The 22,246-nt window shown below is 49.7% G+C and overlaps 2 pseudogenes; one reads left to right on the top strand and one right to left on the bottom strand.

Annotated features, from left to right (window-relative positions):
* The first annotated feature begins 1,330 nt into the window (after window positions 1-1,330).
* On the top strand, window positions 1,331-13,289 carry LOC143390012 (protein Atg16l2-like; annotated as a pseudogene).
* A 7,049-nt stretch (window positions 13,290-20,338) lies between these two features.
* Window positions 20,339-22,246, bottom strand: part of LOC143390013 (F-BAR and double SH3 domains protein 2-like) — a 145,718-nt pseudogene continuing 143,810 nt past the window's right edge.

Here is a 22,246-nt window from a genome sequence, read left to right as displayed (position 1 = left end):
CTGCAATGAGTTATGGCATCTGTGACACCAGCCTGGATCCCTACAGCCCAAAGCATCCTCCGGACGGAAGAAAATAAAAAGACTCTTGTTCTCTAAGCATCCTTCACTTTAGAATTGAGTCCCGGCGCGTTTGGGTCAAGGAAGAACGCTGGACTTGGCCTTGGAGGCCCCGCCTCCGGAGCGCGCCAACAGGCAAAGGGGTAGCTGACCCAGGGGCCTCGATTCTGGTCCCAACTTATTACCCCTGACAGCAAGAGGAGCACCCTGTGAGGCAAAAATTTTCTGGTGGGGCCCCAGCGCCGCAGACTTGCGGCAGCTTCCCCCGAGGAGTGCGCTCAGTTCCTCCATCCCTATCAAGCCCTTGGTACGGCTGGGGATTCCCCGCCACCGCCCGACCCCGACGTCCTGGAGTCCCCGAGAGGCCCCGCCCCCGCCCCTGCAGCGCCTGCTACCGAGTGCCGCGCCCAGGGCACTGGCTGGAGACCCGGCTATAAGCGCCACATTCTGCGGCAGCTACAGCAGCGGGACCGCACGCAGAAGGCACTTTTCCTGGAGCTGGTGCCGGCCTGTGAGTGTGCCCTTGAGCATCTTAGAAAATGGCCATTGTGGAGGCTGGGCTCCCGGCCTGGGAAGAAGGTTTGGCTGTTCAAGCCGTGACCCAAGTGCTTCAGCGACTTCTGGCTTCCGAGGTCTTTCGACTTGAACCTGTCTGCCACGCCCCACTTCTGAATGGCCAGGATTCCCGTCCCTTCCAATCCAGGCTCTTCTTAGCACTCTCTTGGGTGGAGAGATCCTTGTTGATACCCCCTCAAGGCTCGGTTCAACCCCCACGAGCTGGGTTTCCTAGAACGTTTGCCCCTGAGTATTGTTTTTGCCAGGTCTCTTGTGCTTTCCTCCCTCTCAGATGGTCCCCAGGACCAGATCAAACCATTTAGTCTCTAACCCAATGAAGGAAGGCTGAGTAGCCGCTTGTTGGTGGATCTAGGGTAACAGTGAAACTCTTCATCTCTAAGGAGAAAGCTCTGAATCTGGGCTCTGCTGCCGCCTATAGATGACTGGGACACACGAAGCTTCTCTGTGCTCAGCACACCCCAGCCTGAGGGAGAAGCAGGGGCCGCAGGATTTCAAAGGGAGCTGGGAAGTCAGATTCTTTTGGAGCTTTCTGGGCAGCTGGAGTGTGCATTGGGGGTAGGGGTGGGGCAGTTCAGGATGGGATGAACAAGAGTGGATCTGTGTGTAGGACCATTGGTCACCTGAGATTGTATGTTTGGGGTTGGAAGTTTTAGTTTTTTTCACTAGTTCCAGCCTGCCCTGGAACTAGTGAGAAAAGTTTGGGGTTGGCCACAATCCCTGCTGCTATCTCACTGGAGCTAATCTTGGTAAGTCCCCAAGACCGAATCTGTTTCTTATCCTGGGAAATCACTCTGCAATCTTCCAGGTGCTGGGCCTTTTTCTTGATGGTCCTGAGGCTCTCCCCTACCTCCAGGCAGCCTCACTTAAGGGCTTCGATAGACAGGGGAACCTCCCAGTTTGAGGAAAGAGTCACCCCCAATCCCTTTTTGGGACTTCCAAATCTAAGGGTCTGGAGCAACCCAGAAGGCTGAAATCAGAAAGACTGAAATTCCTATTATCTCTGTGGTCTTGGGTAGTTCATGTCCCCAAGCCTCCGATTTATTCTATGTAAATTAGGCATAATGGAACCTTTTTAAGATTTGCTGGGGACCAGTGCTGTGCCTTTACTACAGCTGAGGTGGGGTTTTGTATGAGAACTAGGCTAAATCCAGGGACCTCAGTCAAGGTGACAAGCAGGGCACTGGGTGAGGGAAGGGAGCTGAGAAGCTAGGCTGGGCTTACCACCCCCCAGCCTGCTCCGGAACTGAAAAGAGGAAGTTATCCTGCATGGTGGTGGGTGTGTGTGATCCAGGGTCTAACCACCTAACCTAAGAAGGTCTGTTGGATAATTGCTCAAGGACTTTCTATTTTGACCTGGGGGAACTTGCACCAACTCTGGGGAAGTTAGGATTACTTTAGTGTGAAGTTAGAGCCCTTGAAGGGGAAGTGACTTGCTGAAGGTCATAGGCTAGTACAGCTTTTTGTTTCATCATGCTCTGGAGCCAGCCCTGTCTGGGGCAGAGGTGAATCAATCTTAGGCCCCTGGCGTCCTTCAGGACCCTCATCAGGCAGGACCCAGCCATCCTGTTGCCAGAAGTAGGGATCCTTCTGTCCCTGGGAGAACAGGTCTTCTCCTGGGTGACATGGTGGTCTATGCCAGCACTAAAAAAGGTCCTGTAGAGATGAACAAACAGCTCTCAGGCAAGGGGCACAACCCATCCACCAGTAGCTGCCTCAATCCCAGCATCCCTGGACTCCTGCAGCCTTTCTAGCTTGTATGCCGGGGGATGGCTGGAAAGTGTCTATCTCTGCCCCAACTCACCCTCTTGCACCCCCAGATAATCATCTTCTAGAAAAAGCTGAGCTGTTGGCCAAGTTCTCAGAGAAGCTTCATAAGAAGCCAAATGATGTTATTTCTGCCACCCATCAGAGCTTCTGGTAAGTATATGTATCAGTGATCATAAAAGGCTGCCTGTTTCTAGTCCCTCCTGCCCACCAGCCCCCATACTGGGTCATATTCTCCCAGCACCTCAATGGCTCCTGGCTGCTACTCAGGGGTGGTTCTGGAGAGGCAGGCCCTCTCCCAGGCCAGCTGATTTAAAATCTTCTTTCTCCTTCTTTCTCTGAATTTTCCTATCCCTTTCACCTCCTAACCCTGCACTCCTGTCTTTCCTCCTTAGCCTTTTTCCATCTCCCTGTTCTTTACCTGATGCCTACAGAAAGGATCTTGCTCCCTATTCCAAAGAGAAAGAGAGTGAAGACTAGATCAAGGAATGGGTTGGGGCCAGAGTTAGCAGGTGTTTTTTTGAGGAAGGTCCTTGGCAAGGAAACACAAGGCCAGAGCACAGGACTCATGAAAGCTCATTTCTGAGATTTGCTCTTTCCTTTTTTTCTTTTTCTTTTTTTTTTGTGGTGCTGGGGATGGAACTTAGGGCCTCTCCTATGCTAGACAAGCACTCCACCACTGACTGCTCTTCAGTCCTTGCTTTTTCCTTGAGTGGCTTTCAGGCTTCCATTTTCCTCAAGAAAAAGTTAACGGCTCTTATTTCAGGCTTTTCATGGGACACTGGGAGCCTTTGAGCATTGGGGTGAATGGAGGGGACATAAGCACCTCTCTCTGGTTGGTTGGCAGGGAGAAGTCAGGGCCTGACTCAGACCAAAGATCACCACCAGGCACTCTGAGGGTGAATTGGCAGGAGGAGGAGGAGGAGGGGCTCTGCTTGGACTGTGGTGAGGTAAGCTGGGAAGGGATCAAGAATGGGGCAGGGCCAGGATCAAGGACTTGGGGCAGGGAGATACTGTCAAGGGAACCAGGAAGTGAGCAGAACTTCCTGTGTTTGCTGCATCCCCTAAAGTCCAGTGCTGCAAGCATTGAGTGAGCCTACTCTTCACCCCTTGTCCAGGCAACCCCAGGGCCCAGCATCAGGTGATGGTTAATATATATTTGCAGACAAACAACCAAGTTTGATGTAGTCTGTAGGCAGGACTTGGCACTTCCACCTAGCATTACTGCCCTGCCTGTCCCCTGCAATGGCATCTCTTGGCTTCTATTTTACCCTACTTATTTCCTCTGATTTTCTTCTTATATCTGTAGATTTTACTTCTGAGTTCCTTCTCTGGCTCCTTTCCTTCCTCCCTTTAAATGTGGGTGTTCATTTGAGTGTGCTCATTGGCTCCCATGGCCACAGGGATTTTCTCTTTCTTTTTCTCTTCTGACTCTCGGACCTGTCTCTACCCAGCCTTCTTTTCTGCACACTGGACTCTTGCTCAGCAGAGACATCACATCTAAAATCATCTCCAGCTGTGGGTGGTACACCCTGTAATCCCATGATTCAGGAGGTTGAGGCAGGGGGATTGTGAAACTTATAAGACTTATAAGACTCTTATAAACTTATAAGACTCTATCTCAAAATAAATAAATAAGAAGAGCTGGGGATGTAGCTCAGTGGTAGAGTACTCCTGGGTTCAACCCCTAGGGCCACAAATAAAAATAAATAAATAAAATAATTGAAGTCACCATCTCTTCCATAATATAGCACTTAGCACTAGGCAAGCATTAACTTAGTTAATCCTCTACATTGTAGGTACAGAGCGGGAAACTGAGGCTTAGAGAGGTGGATTCTAGATTTGAAACTCCACCCGCAGAAATCTACTTTTTGTGATTTCTTCATTCTTTCAACAAATATTTATTGACAGTCACTATGTCCAAGGAACAGGGAGTGCAGCTGTGAACAGACCTGGCCCTGTGGAGTTTTCAAGGGAGGAGAGTGTGATGGGCCAGTAAACATGTGTCCAGTTACAGTAAGCCGAGTCACCTGCCCAACACAAGTGTGGGAAGGGGGCTATAGACAAATTGAGAGCCTCTCCCCCAGAGCTGATGCTGTGGTTGCAACTTGATAATGGTGTGACATTATGCCATAACATTTGTAGATATGTATTCATCAGGATACAGCACAATTTCATCACCACCAGACATCCTTCTTGCTATCCCTTTTTAGTCACACTCACCCTTCCCCAAACATCCTTAACCACTGGTAGTAACCACTCATCTGTTTTCTACCTCTATCATTTGAATTTTTTTCCTATCATTTGAATTTTGACAAGTACCAATAAAAAAATATTGAGTGGTATAACACAACAGAAATGAAAGCAAGTGATAGGTGACGAGGATGATGATTAGGTTGCTCAGTGGTGAGAAGGATTATAAACATTGTAAATTGGACCAGCTATAAAAGTAGGGGCCCTGTCTGCATGTGCAGGGGGTCTTCCCAGTCCCTCACCCAGGGAGTTATATCAGTGCAGGTAGACAGCCTCAGTCTCGCACCTCAATCCATCCTTACCAGGGCTTGTGAGAAAGTACCAGGAACAGATGTTAGCAATAAGAGTACCCCCCTACCCCACCCCCATCCCTTCCTTGTATTTGCTGTGCCAGAGGTGCTCAGAGTCTGGCCCTCATTTTTCTCTTGCCACACTGATGGGCACTGCCTTGCCTTGGATCTGTTTCTCTCACTGACCCCTCAGCATTGAAAGAAGGGAACCAAATTTCATCTTCATGGCTGGCCCATCTCTTGGCTCTGGGGTTTAAGGAATGTGGAGTGAGGCAGGGGTAAATATGTAATGATTCTCACCCTACTTCCGGGCTTTCAGGGCAGTTCCACGACTCAGTCTGGGTTCAGTACTCTCACAGTCCATTCCTGTTCTTAGCCTTGTGTGCTTCTGTATTCTGAGATCTGTGCTTGGGCAGGCCAGCAGTTGGTCAGGGATTGTAAAGAAAGCCAAATGTTGGAGAGGCAGGGAATAGAACTCACATCCCTTGAACCCTCCCTGTAGATCAACACTTTACTTGGAGCATGATGTAGTTAGGTAGCTTGAGTTCAAATATCAACTGTCACGTAGCTGTGTGACTTTGGACAAGGCATTTAACTTCTCTGTAGCAATGTTCTCATTTGTAAAACGAGGCTGGTGGGTTTACTATATGGTGTTATTATGGGGATTAAAAGAGTTAACATGTGTAGAGTGCTCAGAATAAAGCATGGCACGTGTAAATGCTAGATAATCATCTGCTATTATTTTAAATATTTTTCTTCATAATAGTTCTGGGTTGCTCTATGGAGGTAGGATGAGGGTCATCTCATCTGTACCCCTGCCTCAGTCAGCATTCCTTCAACCCTATGGAGGTAGGCACTATCATTCCCATTTTGCAGGTGAGGAAAACGAAGCTTGCTAAGGAGATTCACTTTCCAAGGGTCTCTACACCCCTAGGGTCATAGAGAAAATAAGTGGCACAACACAGCTAGAATTGAAACTCAGGAGTCAGATTTTTGAGCCTAGAGCCTCTGTTGTATCCTTATGCACGATCCTAAACTCATCTGAGCCTTGTTGGGAAGGGGCCGTGGAAGGTGGTGGCAGGCTCTGTCCCTCCAGCCTCTCCTGCCTGAGAGGGGCGTGAGGCCTGGTGAGCCTTCCAGAGGTGCCCATGACCACCTGTCTGCCCCCACAGATGGCCTACCAGGTGGTGAAGAAGAGTGCAGCCTTGGATGCCCTGCAGTCGGAGCTGGAGGAGCGGCAAAGCAGGTGAGTACCGGTAGGGTGAAAGGGATTGCGCCCTCCTCTGGCCCAGGTAGGGTTATTGCGTGGCCCCAACAGCTTCCCCCATGACCACCCTGGCTTGTGTTTGGGGGATGCGAACTGCACGGCTCTGAGGGCGAAGGCTTGGCTGGGGACGTGGCTTAACCACCTGTCTGGCCGGTGGCCATGGGTAGATCTCTCTGGGGTCTTAGGCGGGTCCCCACTGGGCGGTGATGGAAGCGTTTTGGGATGCACTGCCTGCGCTTCGGGTCCTCCAGGCTGGCGGCTGTGGAGGCCCGCGTGGCGCAGCTGCGGGAGGCGAGGGCGCAGCAGGTCAGCCTCGTAGAAGAAGCAGAATGCGGTGCAGCGGAAGGCCTACGAAGTGCTGCGCGTGCACACTGGGCACCAAGAGGCGGCTCTGCGCAAGCTCCAGGAGGAGGCGCGCGATCGGCTGGAGCAGCTCTTGCAACGCAAGGAGCGCGCCGCAGCCGAGTGCAACGAGAACGCAGCCGAGAACGGTAAGAGGGCTGGGCCCCAACCTGTTCTATGACTAGCCTCCTCAGTCTGGCCTCGCCCTTGCCTGAAAGTCAGCGGTGGGGACTGCCCCCTGGGGAGAATGGACTAAATCAGGCTCGAACCTGAAAGCAGGGGCGTTTGGTACCCCACCTTGGAATCTTCTGGCTCCTAGGATGCTTTTTCCCCCACTAGGGCCAATCAGGCGCGGGTGTCCCAGGAACTAAAGAAGGCTGCCAAACGGACTGTGAGCATCAGCGAGTAAGAGTGAGGAGGGACCGGATCTGACTCCTGTACTCTGTAGTTGCCCGACTGTGTGCCCATTTTTCCATCTTCCCCACTCCCCGACACCGGTACCCCTGAATGCATGTGGGTGGACACAGCAGCAATCCAGGGTCCACTGGATCCTTGCAGAGCTGTGTGATTGTAGGAGCAAGTTCATGTGCCCACCGCACATCCTCCCTCCCACTCGGACCCTTCCCCGCCCGGAATTCACATCTTCACTGTAATCAGTGCTTGGGCAGGGAGGGGCTGGCCTGTTGCTTTGGACTTCCTGAGCTTTATTCCTCTCTCCCAGGATTCCACACACTCTACATGATGGGATCAGAGAGCAGACAGAGACTCTGGCTTTGGCTATTAAGCCTGAGTCCCTGGAGAGTGAGGCTTGTGGGAAGTGGAAAAGGCCTTTCAGGTGAGGACCCAGTTGGCTGTCTCAGAATTCTGAGGCTGCCATTGTCTTCTTCTAGGACCTTGGGGCCAGCTGGTGGGTTGGGGCTAGGAGTTTGGGGAGAAGCTGGGGTACAGCCCAGGACTGGTCTGACCTACAGTGCTTGGGGTAGTTGGGGTCATTTTCACTGAACATGCACTGCTTTCTCTTCTTCCTAGGACCAGAGCTCTGGGGTGGGGTATAAGGCTTGTGAAGGGTGTCATGAGGAGGGAACTGTGGGCAAGGCCCAGGGCTCATCTGTCCTAGGCATGTATGTATGTAAACACAGGTGTGTGCATGGGTAGGTACACACGAGGACATGGGCATATGTATACAGGAGCTTGGTTGCGAATACCTTAGTGTGTATGAACATAAGAACATATGTAGATGTTTGCTCACACTCTCAGTCCCCCAAAGTCTTGATTTACTTGTTATTGAGGCTGCTCTCTCCTGGTTCCATTTACCAGCCTGAAGGCTTTTCTCCTCAGTCTTTTCTTGTAGGTCCCTGGTGTCTAGGTCCTGGGATAGTGAAGGAACCTTGGAGAGGGACTTGAGACACTGGTCTCCAAAGTTCTTGGCAGCCCTGGTGGGCTGAGACATCCCAGTACAGTTGGGCATTTCTGAGATTACTCAACCAGCTTAGGTTTCACTGCCCCCAGCCTTGTCCCAGCCTGAGGCCACTTCATCTGCCCACTCCCATATGCCCTAGCTCAGCCTCCCAGGAGCTTTTGTTTGTGAGCATTTGCTGAGGGTGTGGGGGGGGTTGGTAGTTCTTATCATCATGGTAGAGACTTCCATTGTCAAGTCCCTCCCTGCCTGCATTTTCCTGGGTTGGTCTGGATTACAACTCTCCTGATATTCAAGGAGTCAAGTTCTTGTCATAGGCTCTAGAGGTTATGAGTCTTCAGATCTCCAGCAAAGTATAGGGATGAAAGATTGCTGCCTATACACCTACCAGCCAGTCCCTTAGCACGTGGTTCTCGGTTCTGCCCCAGGTCTGCCTCAGCCACCTCTCTGACTCTGTCCCACTGTGTGGATCTGGTGAAGGGGCTGCTAGAGTAAGTGTGTGTATTTGTGTATGTGAAGGGGTTGGGCCTATTGGAGCCTCATGTCAGGCTTCTGGAGCCCAGGCTTGGTCTCTGTATGTGCCTCGTCTGTTCATCCATATGGTGCCCACTGTCTGTGTGTATCTCTTTTGGGCCCCAGAGGCAGGAACCAGGTGTATGAACTCATTTTTTAACCCCTACTCAGCTATCTTCCAGGCTTATAAGGGATCTGTCCTTATCCAAGGTCCTCACAGGGGACCAAGATTTCCAGCCTGAGGCCAAATGGGAACTCTCACTCAATTGGAAAACTAAGGCTCAGAATGTAAGAACTCATTCAGTCACAAAGCCAAGCAGTGGCAAGGCCAATACTAACCATTAGCCCTGAAGTTTTCCTGCAACCACCAATCCTGCCCTTCTTCTGTGCTTTTCTGTGTATTCTCCACTCCATCCCGGGTAAATTGGGTTGGGGAACGGGCTGGTTGGATCCTGGGGCCATATTCTGCTACTGCCATGTCTGTTTCCTGTTGCTGCTACCTTTGGGGAGCTTGAAGCCCCCACATCAGAAGGCCTTGGTGAACATCCTCCTGACTCTACCCCTGCAGTTTCAAGAAGAGGAGAGGTCACTCAATTGGGGGTGCCCCTGAGCAGCGATACCAGAGCATCCCTGTGTGTGTGGCTGCCCGACTTCCTACTTGGGCTCAAGATGTCCTGGTAAGGGAGGAACTGGGCCACATGTGTGGGGGCCAATATGGGAGTGCAGGCACTAGGGGTGTCCCGAGCAGGCCAGGCAAGCAAGACCCCCAGGACCAGCAGGAGTTTGTCTCCACAGGCCACGGTGGGAACTGCTCAGGCTCTTTACAATGGGGGCATAGACTGGAAAGGGAGATGGGAGGCTGAGAGAGTAGGTGGCCCAATGAGAGTGCTGGGAGGCAGAGTTGGGAGGCTGCTTCAGGGGACCAGGCAGAAATGAAGATATTTGCTGGGGCTAAGTTTGAAACTCAGGATTTGGGAAGAGACCTGGGGTGTGGATACCAAGCCAGCAGCAGGCTGTATGTGTGCACAGGCACATTGAGAGTGAGCCTGTGAGGGGGCACAAACAAGCATATGTGGGGAAGGCCCGGGTCACCAACCTTCCCTTTCCCCACAGGATGCCCACCTTTCTGAAGTCAATGCTGTATGTTTTGGCCCTAACAGCAGTCTCCTGGCCACTGGTGGGGCTGACTGTCTTATCCACCTCTGGAATGTGGTAGGAGGTAAGGACCCCTCCCTGCAGCCCAACCCAGTACTTTCTCTAAAGATCTACTCTCAGCTTGCTCCTGGGTGGGCCTCTTTGTGTTTGCCTCTACCTGGAACATTCCTGTGAGCAATAGCTACAGAACCCCCCTGCAGGAGCAGCACTCTGAGGATGCCTCTCCGAGGAAGGGTAGAACCCCTAGGCCTGCAAGATGGGGAGGGCTGAGTGCAGATGGGCCTCTGTTGGGGGAGGGGGAGGTCCCTTATCAGTCTTACAGAGACAGACCTTAGAGGAACAAGTCCTTGGGTTCACCAGGCCATCACCTCTTTTGGTATCACTCCACCTGCCAGAAGTCAGGAGACAAACATTGACTGTCCATCTTGTGCTAAGCTCTGCTCTACAACTGGGTTAGGGACTCAGAGCCAACCCCTGGAGGCTTCCTAGAGGAGGCAGATCTCCAGCTGGTCTGGCCTGGCTTGCTGTGTGACCTATGGACATTCCCTTCTCTCTGGTTTTCTCTAGCCCTATCTGGGAAATGCCTAGCTTCCCCCTGAGGCCCCTGCAGCCCAGGCTGTAACTTTACTCCATGATTCTGTGCTCTAACTTAAGAGAGACTCCTGTTCCCACTCTGGGTTCCAGTTCCTCTATTTTGTGAGTGACCTCATTTCACCTGTTCCTTTCCCTGCTCTCCCCCTGCCCTGCCAGGTCGTCTGGAGGCCAACCAGACCCTTGAGGGAGCTGGTGGCAGCATCACCAGTGTGGACTTCGACCCCTCGGTGAGGGGACTTTGCCCCAGTAGCATGGGATTATCTCCCCACACCCCAGTCTCTATACCAGTGGGCAGAGGCTCCCATCAGTAACAGTATCCAAAAGCTGGGTCCTTGGGCTCTTGCATATATCACTCCTGCTGGCCTGAGGCTCATTTGTCTTCCTTGATGACTTGGGCCATGGGAACCTTTAAGGCCACCCCTACCATAGTTCTCTGGACTGAAAGATGCTGCCTTTGGCCAGGCCTAGACTCAGACCTCTAACACTCCCCATCTCTCCAGGGCTCCCAGGTTTTGGCAGCTACTTACAATCAGGCTACCCAGCTCTGGAAGGTGGGAGAGGCACGGTCCAAGGTGAGACCTGACTGGGAAGGCAGCCTAAGGGTCAAGGGTCCTTTTTAGGATGAGGGAGGTGCTATTATGGGGTTTTGGCCATGCCATTGATCCAGACTTGGGATGGGGCAGGAAACACTGTCTGGACACAAGGACAAGGTGACAGCTGCCAAATTCAAGCTAACAAGACACCAGGCGGTGACTGGGAGCAGAGACCGGACAGTGAAGGAGTGGGACCTTGGCCGTGCCTACTGTGAGGCTCAGCTCCAACTCCACCTCCCATCCCCCCCTTCCCTCAGATACAAGGGAACCTACCCTGCTTTCTGGGAGTGGCTCTGGGATTCAAAGACATTTTGGGTGAAATCCTCCAAGGTCATCCTTCTCTGTGCCCCATTGGTGTTCCCTATCTGATTTCATCATGACTTTAAGCTTTGGGTAGATGAAGAAGAGGTGGACTGAGCCCTGGGCTGGGAAGATCTGGGTTCTAGTCTTGGGAGAACACTGCCCCTTTTGGACCTCAGCATCTCTACGTGTCTACTGTGCTAGCTCCTGACAACCCTCTGAGACCCTGCGCTCTACCCCTTGGTCCCTAGGTTCCAGAACTATCAATGTCCTTTCCTATTGTAACGACGTGGTGTGCGGGGACCACATCATCATTAGTGGCCACAATGACCAGAAGATCCGGTTCTGGGATAGCAGGTGACAGGCAGACTGTGGGTGGCTGGTGGACCTGGGGTCAGAGTGTTGGAGTTCTTGCTCCTTGGCAGGAAGGGTCATGGTGATTCCTTGGGGGAGTAAAGCTATGGGGCTGGCACTACCAGCTGGTATCCTCTGTTGGGCACAGCTTCATGGGGCATAGCGCCCCTGGGAAGCTGTGCCACTTTCCTTGTGACTTCTCAGTCCAGTATTGACTGCCTGGGCTTTACAACCAAGATGGACAAACAACTTTTTCCATTTTATTTCTACTTTTTTTCTGGTGCCAGAGATTGGACCCAGTGGTTCACTACCACTGAGCTACATCCCCAACCCTTCTTACTTTTTATTTTGAGACTGAGTGTTGCTAAGTTGCCCAGGCTGGGATCTTCCTGCCACAGGCTCCTGTGTAGCTGCAGTTATAGGTATGTGCCTTCATGCCTGGCTACCACGCTTCAATTAAAAAACCAAGAAATGTTTTTAGTTGTTTTTTGAACAGAAGAGCCCAGCATTGGGTGAATGGTTTACAAATGCAGAGCTGGAGCCAGTGCAGGGCCCATGTAGGCTGGTCTTGCTGGTGTGCAGGGACTGCCCTTTGAAGCCCTTCCTTCTCTCAAGTTTTTCAAGACAGACTTTTCATTGTTTTTCTTCCAGTGTTTATTTTAGTGATGCAAGGGTTTCAAGGGCTCCTTCTCAAATCAAAGTCTGACCACGTTCTTCAGTGGAGGGAGCTGGGTGGAGGGATAAGGGAGATTAGTTACTGGCAGAGACCTGCCTCTGGACTTTGTTGGTTAGGAAGGGTACCACACCTAGTCCCTTCTTTTCAGGAATGGCTTGGGGGACTGTTCCTTAGCCCTCTCTCCTCAGGGGTCCCCGCTGCACCCAGGTCATTCCTGTGCAGGGCCGGGTCACCTCCCTGAGCCTCAGCCATGACCAGCTGCACCTGCTCATCTGCTCCAGAGATAACACACTCAAGGTCATCGACCTCCGGGTCAGCAATATCCGCCAGGTGTTCAGGTACTAGCCACTGCCTGTTGATCCTGTGGCCTTTATTGGGGCAGCTGTGTTTCTCTTTTCCTGTAAAAGTTCTCTGCCTTTCTTGACCAGAACCTGCTGAGGTACCTGACACCTTAGAGAGATGGGGCTCTCAAAGCCCCTGGTTGGGGACAGGACCGGCAGTGATCTCCATTCTGACCCCAGCCCTGTTTGTCTTTAGGGATGATGGCTTCAAATGTGGTTCTGACTGGACCAAAGCTGTGTTCAGGTGTGTCTGTGAGAGCTTTCCCATCCTCGAGTACACCCCACCTGGTCCTTGTGTGTGTCCTTACCTGAGTCCCTTTCTCTTGTTCTGCTGTGGCCACTGCAGCCCTGACAGAAGCTATGCACTGGCAGGCTCCTCAAATGGAGCCCTTTACATCTGGGATGTTGACACTGGGAAACTGGAGAGCAGCCTTCAGGGCCCCCACTGGTGAGCAGACACTACCCTCCTACTAGTCCTGCCTGACACCAGGTTCTAACATCTCCCAGCCCCTGTCTCCAAACCTTCACCCCCACAGCCCTTCACAGCACCCAGGTATCCTTCCATGTGTGTTTTATAGATACCCACTTTACAGATGAGGAAATGGGCTCACAGAGGGCCTCAAACTATCTAGGTCCAATACTGGGGGGCAGAGCCAGGCTGCAGACCTGGGTCCTGCTGCCCCTTGAACCCTACTCTCCCTCTCCTCAGTGCTGCTATCAACGCTGTGGCCTGGTGCTGCTCCGGGAGCCACGTGGTGAGCGTGGACCAGGGCAGGAAGGTTGTGCTCTGGCGCTAGGACTACACCCCCACAGCCTGGGCTGGAGAACAGCTTCCCTCCGCTTCACAGAGCTCCAGAGCCCACAGGATGGGGGTGGCCTCCAAATTTAATGGGGAAGAAGGCCCAGAAGGACTTGGTCTGTTTGTTTAAAAACAGTGTTCTTGTTTAAAAAGTCTTTTTAAAATATGTATCTCCTCACTTACTTAGGGAGGGTGACTAACAAAATTGTCTGTTTGCGTCTTTGCAGCATTTGTGGGGTACAGGGAGACCTGGGCTGGGGGCTCAGGGAAATCTGGTTTGGTCTCCTTCCTCCTCCTGCATAGAGCTGTTTTGGCAGAGCCAGCCCAGGGACGCAGGTTGCCCAGCTTAATCATGCAAACAACATGAAGAACGGCTCAGGACAGCCCAAACCAGTGCCTTTCAGAGCCATGGAAATGTAGCCTTGGGTCCAACCTGGCCCTGAGGCCAAACCAACACAGTGGGCTGAAAAGGGAGCAAGCAGCCCAAGGGGTCCTGGTGGAAAGGGTCCTAACAAACAAGAGTGATATCAAAGTATTTGGTACACTGGCCCCCTTTCCTCCTCCAGAGGCAGGGCCCAGGTAGAGGAGGGCAGCTTAAGCCTGGGCCTTCATTTACCTTGGCATCAAATTTCACCCCCACAATATGCCCCAGTCCAGGCTGAACTCACAGGGCAGAACCCAGCACCCCATTTCTTTCTGTAGCCTAGGGCTTGGCACAGGTCAGTGAAGACAGAAAGGTGTTGGCCAAATGGCAAAATCTACTCATTGCTCCCAGATTGCCTACTTCTCCTGGCACGGCAGTCCTGAACTCTGGATGCCATACCCAGCTGCCTCCTGTCATCTGTGCATGTGACCTCTGCCCCTCATAGTACCAGATCCTGAGGCTGCTGTGCCTCATGCTTCTCTCCGTCCCTGCTGCCACTACAGGCCACCTTCTAGACTCACTGTCTCCTCCCAGTCCCGTACTTGCCAGAGCCAGTGACTTTCTAAGTTGCCAACTCTTTGAATTTTCCCTGCTGCCTTCAGAAGAACCCCTCAGCTTGAAATCTAGCCTTTGGAAGTCACCCTGTTGGCCTGCATCTTCATTCCCTTGCTATTCTGAATGTGACTTGCATGTGCTTTTCTCTATCCAGAATGTTCTTGTCCCTCCCAGCCCACAAGTAAAATTCGTCCTTCAGGATTCCCCTACTGACAGCCCTTTCCTCATCTACCAGGCTTGGTCCTACCCTTTCTTGTTTGTTATCAGCCTCCCTCCATTATAAGCCATGGAGCTCTTGAAATAGGCCAGGATGGGAACAGAATGTTCCCTGGGATCAGGTCTGGCTCAGAGAAACCTCAGGGAATGTTTATGAAGTCATTAAGTTCTCCTATGCAGGCACTCTGTGAGTTCAATAATCTAGCTCCCTTCACCCCTGCCCCAGCCCTACTGCTCTGGTCCCTAGTGGCCAGCAGGGGTCACCAGCTGTCTGGTCTCTGAGGAGTCCTTTCACCAGCCTCCCCCCAGAGACTGATGGCTGAAAAAACCAATGATGTCCAAGTGGCCACCATTACTAAGTACTTAACGTGTCAGCCTCCAGTGTACTTCCGGTAATTTCATTTGTTCCTCTCAACCAACTTGTGATATGGTTATCACCTATTTTACAGATGAGAAAAGATGAGGCTCAGAGGTTGAGTCAAGATCACACTTGCACACACCTGCATTGTGACTGCATTCATCATACAAATGTCAGACTTTAGGCTCCCTGGGCAGTGATGCACCGTGCCCCCCACTTCAGCCACCACAACTACCACCACTACCAGAGTGGGGGTGATTCCAGCTTTGTGTCTAACTGGGCTTCCTCCCTGCATCTTCTCTCTTCAATTCTGACCCTTAAAGCCAGGAGGGTTAGTGTCCTTCAAAGTGAGGGGGAGGCAGGAACAACGGAGAGAAGGAAACTTGCCGTTCAGATTAAGTGCCTCACTGGAAGGCACAGCTCAGCAGATCACAGACTGCTCAGACAGCCCAGGAGATGACGGGACTCGCTCTCTGGGATGGCAGCCTCCCTGACCCCAGCTTCCCTGAAGGCCTTCCTTCCACTTATGGGGGCAGGCCTGATCATACACTGTGGGATGGTGTGGCCTCATGGAGTACATTTCCACCTTAAATTTCTGTGCTTCCTGGAGGAGCAGATCTGAAAGGAGAGGCAGACTGGAGGGAGAGGCCACAGATGCCCAGGGCAGGTGCTCAAAGGGGCTAATGATAAAGACCTCTCTAGGCCTTTCAGAAGTCAGTGCTCAAGTTTGTTTTTGTTTTTTTTTTAATATTTTCTTAGTTGTCAATGGACTTTATTTGTGGTGCTGAGAATCGAACCCATTGCCTCACACATGCTAGGCAAGTGCTCTACCACCGAGTCACAACCCCAGCCCTTTTCTTTTTATTGGTAGTGCTGGGATGGAACCTAGAGCCTCATGCAGGCCAGGCAAGTACTCTATCACTGAGCCACATCCCCAACCCTAGTGTTTGGGGTTCTAGTACTCAGGCATTTGGGTGCTGTCTGCCTGAGTTTAGGTCCCTAGTCAAACTGGAATGACCTGTACACTTGCCACGTACATGAACTGATGCCCCAAGAGAGGGCAGGAGCTTGTTCTGGGTCACACAGCAGAACTGAGGCAAATCACAGTGGCTTCCAGGCTCTATATTGCCATCTGTCAAACTTCCTGTTCCAAGGCTCTCCCCACCCCATCAGCCAGGTGACATAGCTCTTCTGTAGGCCTAAGTACCTCCAACTGCCCTGCCTAATCTGAGGCCTTAAATGACAGACACCCTTGTTCTGGTACCTACTACCCCTTGGTCATCTCCTAGCCCTGGCTCCTCTGTTTTCTTGAGACTCCCCCACCTTATGTGAGCCTGTTTGTGCAGGGGCTGAACTCCTGTGCCCAGAACATAGCCTGGTACAGTAGTTTGCTGAATGGACAGAGTAACAGAGTTGGTTTCTGAAGGAATCTTGACACAAGGTATGGACCCACTTGTGAAAATGTGTGAATATTGCTATCTTCAGACACACCACCTCTGGTTTTAGGCTTTCTCTGAAATAATATCTTCAGCTCATCTGTACATTATCTTATTTGATCCTTTTGGACTTTAGGAAGTTTGCATTACCTTCTCACTCCTACCTTCAAAGATGAGGAAAATGAGGCCTAGAAAGGTGAAGGGCTGAGCCTCAGCCCCTCAGGGCAAATCTGAGATAGCTCAGGGCTTGCACACAGTCTCTTCCCCCCATTTCTTCCTTCCCCTCCCAGCAGCCAGCTGTGGCAAGTGTTTGGTACAGTGTGGAAGGGGTGTGGACCCTACTCATGGGTTCATTTCTGCAATGCTTCAGGATAAAACACTTCAGGAAGATATTCCCAGATCAGAGTTCTCAGAAACAGACATGGCAGAAGGACTATGTGTGTTTTTTTTTTGGCCACTGGGACCAAGGGAAAATAGTCCAGGAACAAGATGCTCTTTGGCATTCATATGGTTCTTGGCAGATCAGTCAGGAACAAAGCAAACATAGGAAGAACCTAGGTGAAAACTCAATTGGTTGTGTCAAGTGGTGGGGTTTCAAGACAAACTTTAACTCTCTTCCTTTTAATCTAAAATTTCTATTATTTGGTTATATTTCTGTCAGGAAAAACTTTACAATGAACAAAACAAATGCAAAGGTTTCAGAGCTGCCAGATTTTGTCATAAAGCTACTTGAAGAGGGCTGGGCAGTAACTGGAACCAAAACCAAAAACTGTGGCTGGGTTCCCTCGGCAGTGACTAGTACAGCCTGAGATGTCATTACAACTTGGAGCATGACAGTTTGTGCCAGTGGATGAGTCCAATTGCTGGAATTTTCTTTTCATTTTCTTGTTATTCTAAGAAATCTTCAGCCATGGCTGAACAGTGTTGGTGGTGGAGTGGTGAGCATGCTTGCCTTCCAAGAAGCCTATATACATGGTCTGTTCTCAGTTACGGTGACCTGCTGTCTGATATTTTTACTTGTATCTTAGAATAACTGAACTGATCCAGAATAAGAGTTGGATAAACTCTTCGAAATCACTCATTCCATTTCTTTTAAAGTTGGGGTTGCAGCAGGTTGGAGGGAGGATCACTCATTTAACAGCATCAGGGCTGAAGCCAGATGACATCACATGGTTTCTGTGTGGCTTGTGGACGTGGGCTGGGTGGTGGGGTCAGAGAGGAAGTGCTGCAAGCCATATGCTGGGAGTCTGGCTTGCCCGCATCAAGCTTGTTCCTAAGATGAAGGAGGCCTACGGTTAGCTGCGACACTGGGATGGGGCAATTAGCTGAACTTTGCCCCTGGTCACAGACTAAGCCTCCAGTGCTAACAGCCATCTCAAATGTGAGCAGCCTGCACTGCAGGGAAAGCAGAAGATGGAAATATTCTGTGTCCCAGATTTATGGCTGGACACCTCACACACATCCCTTCACACAGGCCTCTTGAGGGACCTGTGTGTTCCTGTACAGCAGGAGACTATCGATGATCTCAGTTATTAAGGTGAGGACCCAGGAGGTGGGAGAAATGATGTGAGGAGTATGTGGAGACCACCCTGTGCTGCATACTTGATATATCCTTCTTGGGACCAATAAAATGTCCTTATACACACTCAGTTCATTACTTAGTAGGATGTAGCTGTGGGAAAGGGGAGAAGCATCCAGAATGACCACATCCAGGAAGCCAGTGGTCACATCCTCCAGGCTCCCTCCTTAGCTCACCAGCATGCTGCTGCACTTTCTTTCCAGCATGTCTCATAATATTGTCCTCATTGTTATGTAGCCGTCTTTTTTCCCCACTGGGAAAGAACCTTGAAAGCAAAGACCATTAGTTATTTCTTTCCATCTTTAGGACCCAGGATATCATACCTGGCACAAAAGTGGTCTCAGGGTCTGTGTCCCATGGTGTATTTACTTGCTCTCCGAATTTGTTAAATGCTGTAAAGGAGGGCCCAAGAGTATCTTTGAAAGAAACATGGTATTTTGGGAAAAGCCTGTTGAACCAAACCTTTTTAAAAGGAAACTTGGAAAACTTAATTCCATTTTTTTATTATTCAATATTTTATACATAATAAATACAAATTTTTTACAGCCACTGTAAAGAAAGCGCATCTGCACAGAGACTCCTTCTGAGCCCTGCCCTGTGCATGGTGATGCTGGGTTACATGTCCTGGAGGGAGGGATTATTTTTTTAAAAAGGAGGCATATTTTTACAACTTTGTTTTTAAAAATAAAATTAGCAGCTCTTCCAAGAAACATTTTAAGATCTAACAAAAGACTTCAACAACTTTCTGAAGTTGTGAAAAATCCAAATTCAAGGATAATTTGGCTAGCTAAAGAAAGAGTAGAAGACTGGGTGGCAAGTTGAACTGCTCTATTTAATAAGCACTTTTTAGATTTGTCACATTTCCACAAATTGTAAAATCTTTAGAAAACCACCCTTTTAATTGCTCTTTTAAACTTAAGAATAAGTTTGATAAACATAAGAAGACCTCAAATAGATCAACAGTTTACAAAATGCGAAAAACCAAAACCATAGCCAACAGTCAAGGGGTATTGTTACTGAAGTGATCAAATGAATAACTGAAAACTTCTTCGGTTCAGACCCTACATTTTGTCAAAAATCCCACAGGGATGTTTGGTGAGCATTTCAAGTTTCTAAAGATTCTTAAGAGAGATGGGATTTTCAAAGCATAATACAACTTTTGGATTAAATTCTAAAAAATGTGATTTCTTAGCCAAAACAGAAAAGCAACAGGCAAGCCTCCCTCAGTCCCTAGGTAACACACTCCCTACCTTCCATGGGTGGAAAGCAGAGCCCCACGCTGTTCCCAGTGCTGAAGACTGCTGAGCACCCCTCCCACCCCCAGCTCTCCTGGGACTCTCAGAAGGCTCCTCTTCCTCATCAGTCTGCACTTGTGTGGGATGTGCAGTCAGAGTCTTTTCTTGCTCAGGAAGCTAGTTTCCTCCACAGCCCCACATGTTCTTCCTTCCTAGGAAGCATCAGGGAGGACCTGGAGCTGCATTATTCATGAGTGACAGCTTGTCTATACCAACAGCGACCAGGCTGTCTGGGTCAGTGCACTAGCTTTTGAACAAAATAGTGCTAGGGACCTCCCCGATAGAGAAGCTCAACAAGCAGGCATGTGTCCTTAATTTATTAGACACTCAGGTTCTAAAGATATTGGTCAGAAGAGTATATGCTGTAAAAACTGAGTTGAAAAATGTCCAAAGACAAGAAGAACATTAAACCGGCTCATTTCAGATCTGGAAGCTCCATCTCTGCTGTGGCCGTAGCCTCCTTTCTATTAGTCTATGTGATGGGCAAGATGAGGCTACTAGTTTAGCCCCCTCCAGGTTAGCCCCACTAATACTAAATGAATGGCATAAATATTAATACAAAGGACACTGTTATTATTTTAAATCTGATAGTTGTGGAAGAGATGTGCGTTAATGCAACTGGCGCTAATGCAATGGGCAGTCCACTTTTTCCCGGTATGGTTTCACTCTTCATCTGGGGACGAACTTCGGGGAGGAGCCAGCCTCTCCTGAATCCCTCCTTCTGTTTCCTTTTGGAGCCAACAGAATCTGATTAATACTTAATCAGATGAGCAAAAGCCACTTGAAGAATGATGAGATTTTTGCCACATCCTTGTGGCCACAGTAATATACTGTACGAGCACACATGATCAGAATTCTGTGACTATTCCCTGGAATGAGGCCTGGTCTGGAATCTCCTATAAAAACGGACCATTGTTAGGCATGAGGGCTACTCCCCTCTGCTTCTAGGGCCCACTAGGATTTGTGCTATGGTAGGACAGATGACATAGAAAATGACAACAACAAAAAAAGGCACAAAATATTCAAAACATGGGAGGAGTTCACCAGGCCACCCAGTCACAGAGAATCTGCCTTGGTTTTGCTCTGTTAAAGAGTCACCATCATGCAAAGGTGCCTAAACAACAGGATGGGCCAAACTCCAAGCCTGGCCTTGATTGTAGCGGTAACAAAGGGCAAGCCCATAGTCACACCATTTTGATCTCCACATCCTCCATCTTCTCTGCTGGCCTTCGGTGGTTCTGTGTGGGTGGAGGGGGAGCCGCTCGGACCTGAGTAAAGAACAAAGTCTTGGTTTGTAAGTCAGCTTCCAGACTCAGTCTGGAGCATCTGCAAAGTCCAACCAGTCCTCTATCCAATGACATGGGCACATACTTTCAGTGTAAATTTCCCACCCCGAAAAGCAGGTACTGTTCTGGATGAAATGTCAAGTCTACAAATGAGACTGCTGCCTGGGCTAAAAGCCCTGGGCACAACAGTTACTAAAGCCCTAAAATCCTTCTCCAAAGCTAAAGCCTGGAAGGCAAGAGCGCAATACTTAGGGAAATAAGACATTTCAGCATGTCTTGGGAGTCAGTTCTAAGAGAGAAGGCTGGAGAGGCAGGCTGGGGCAAGAAATGAAGGGCCTTGTTGAGACATGTTATAAGAAATCTGGGCTTGGGCTGGGATTGTAGCTCAGCGTAGAGCGCTTGCCTAGCATGGGTGGGACCCGGGTTTGATTTTCAGCACCACATAAAAATGAAGGCATTGTGTTGTGTCCATCTACACCTAAAATATAAATATTAAAAAAACCCTATATTTAAAAAAAAGAAATCTGGGCTTTATTCTGTAGGCAGGGGAGTCTTTGATGGATTGTAAGGCATATCAGATCCATGAAAAGATGTCTCAGATAACAGTTTGGAGAAGAGATTGGAAGTGGGCAACAGGACAAGTGAGCTGACAACATAGGAGACTTTCCAGACTTTTCAGAATGAAGGCTGATGTGAGCTGAACTAGATACCAGGAATGGTGGAAGCAGAACAGTGAAGAGTTTTGAGACCTGTATCCAAGGTAAACCTGGCAAGACCTGGTGATGACTGCAGGTAGGCCAGAAAGGTCTGAGGAATGCCTCCAGAGCACTGGTAGGATAGAGGATCCATTCACCAAGACAGGCAAAATGGAAGAAGGAACATGTCTTGGAGGGAAGGTAATTCACTAATTTTTGCTGAGTTTTGGGGGTTGGTCTCAGACATATAAGTTGAGATTACCACAAGTCTGAAACTCACTGAGAGACATGATTCTGGGATTTGGTTCTCACAGTCATGGGAATAGGTAACTTGGGGAGAATATGTTGAATGACTTCAAGAGAAGCAGTCTAGGGACAGGATCATGAAAAGTATCAGCAGAGATGGAGAGAGGAGGAGAAACCTGCTAAGGTCAATGAAAAGGAAGAGCTGGAGGTATAGTATAGAGCCAGCCAGCAAAGTGTGGTGGACAAGAAAATTAGCCCCGATTTCTCCATTTCTACTCTTACCCACCAGCCCATGTTACTAATGCCTCTTGCTTGGACAACTGCTACATCCTCCTAATGGCTCCTGTATCAGTTCTGCCACCTTTTATTGGTCTCCACTTGGTAGCCATAATTATGTGTTTAAAATACAAAACTAATCACAACACTGCCCTGCTTCATACCTCACAATGGCTTTCAATCACATTTAGAATCAAGACCCAAGTCCCTGCCAGGTGTGGTGGCCCAGCCTGTAATCCCAACTACCCAGGAGGTTGAGGCATGAGTATCACAAGTTGAGGCCAGCCTGAGCAATTTAGTAAGACTCTGTCTGAAAAAATAAATAAATAAAAAGGGCTGGGGCTATAACTCAGTGGTATAGTGCCCCTGGATTTATTCCCCAGTATAAAAAAAAATATTAAGACCCAAGTCATTAATAAGGAACTCAAAGCACATCTGCTTAATGAATCAACCTAGTGGTTCAAGAAATGGTGATAAAGGTCAAGGAAAACAGAATTGCAAAGGGTCCACTGGATTACCAGTATGAAAGCCATGACCTTGAAGAGGAGTGGTAGTGGAACTAAGATGGCAGTAAAGTGAAGGGTGAGCA

This window comes from Callospermophilus lateralis, unplaced genomic scaffold, assembly GCF_048772815.1.
Source record: "Callospermophilus lateralis isolate mCalLat2 unplaced genomic scaffold, mCalLat2.hap1 Scaffold_190, whole genome shotgun sequence".
Taxonomy (NCBI): Eukaryota; Metazoa; Chordata; class Mammalia; order Rodentia; family Sciuridae; genus Callospermophilus; species Callospermophilus lateralis.
Note: the sequence above shows the minus strand (reverse complement) of the source record. Positions and strands in the feature narration are given on the sequence as shown.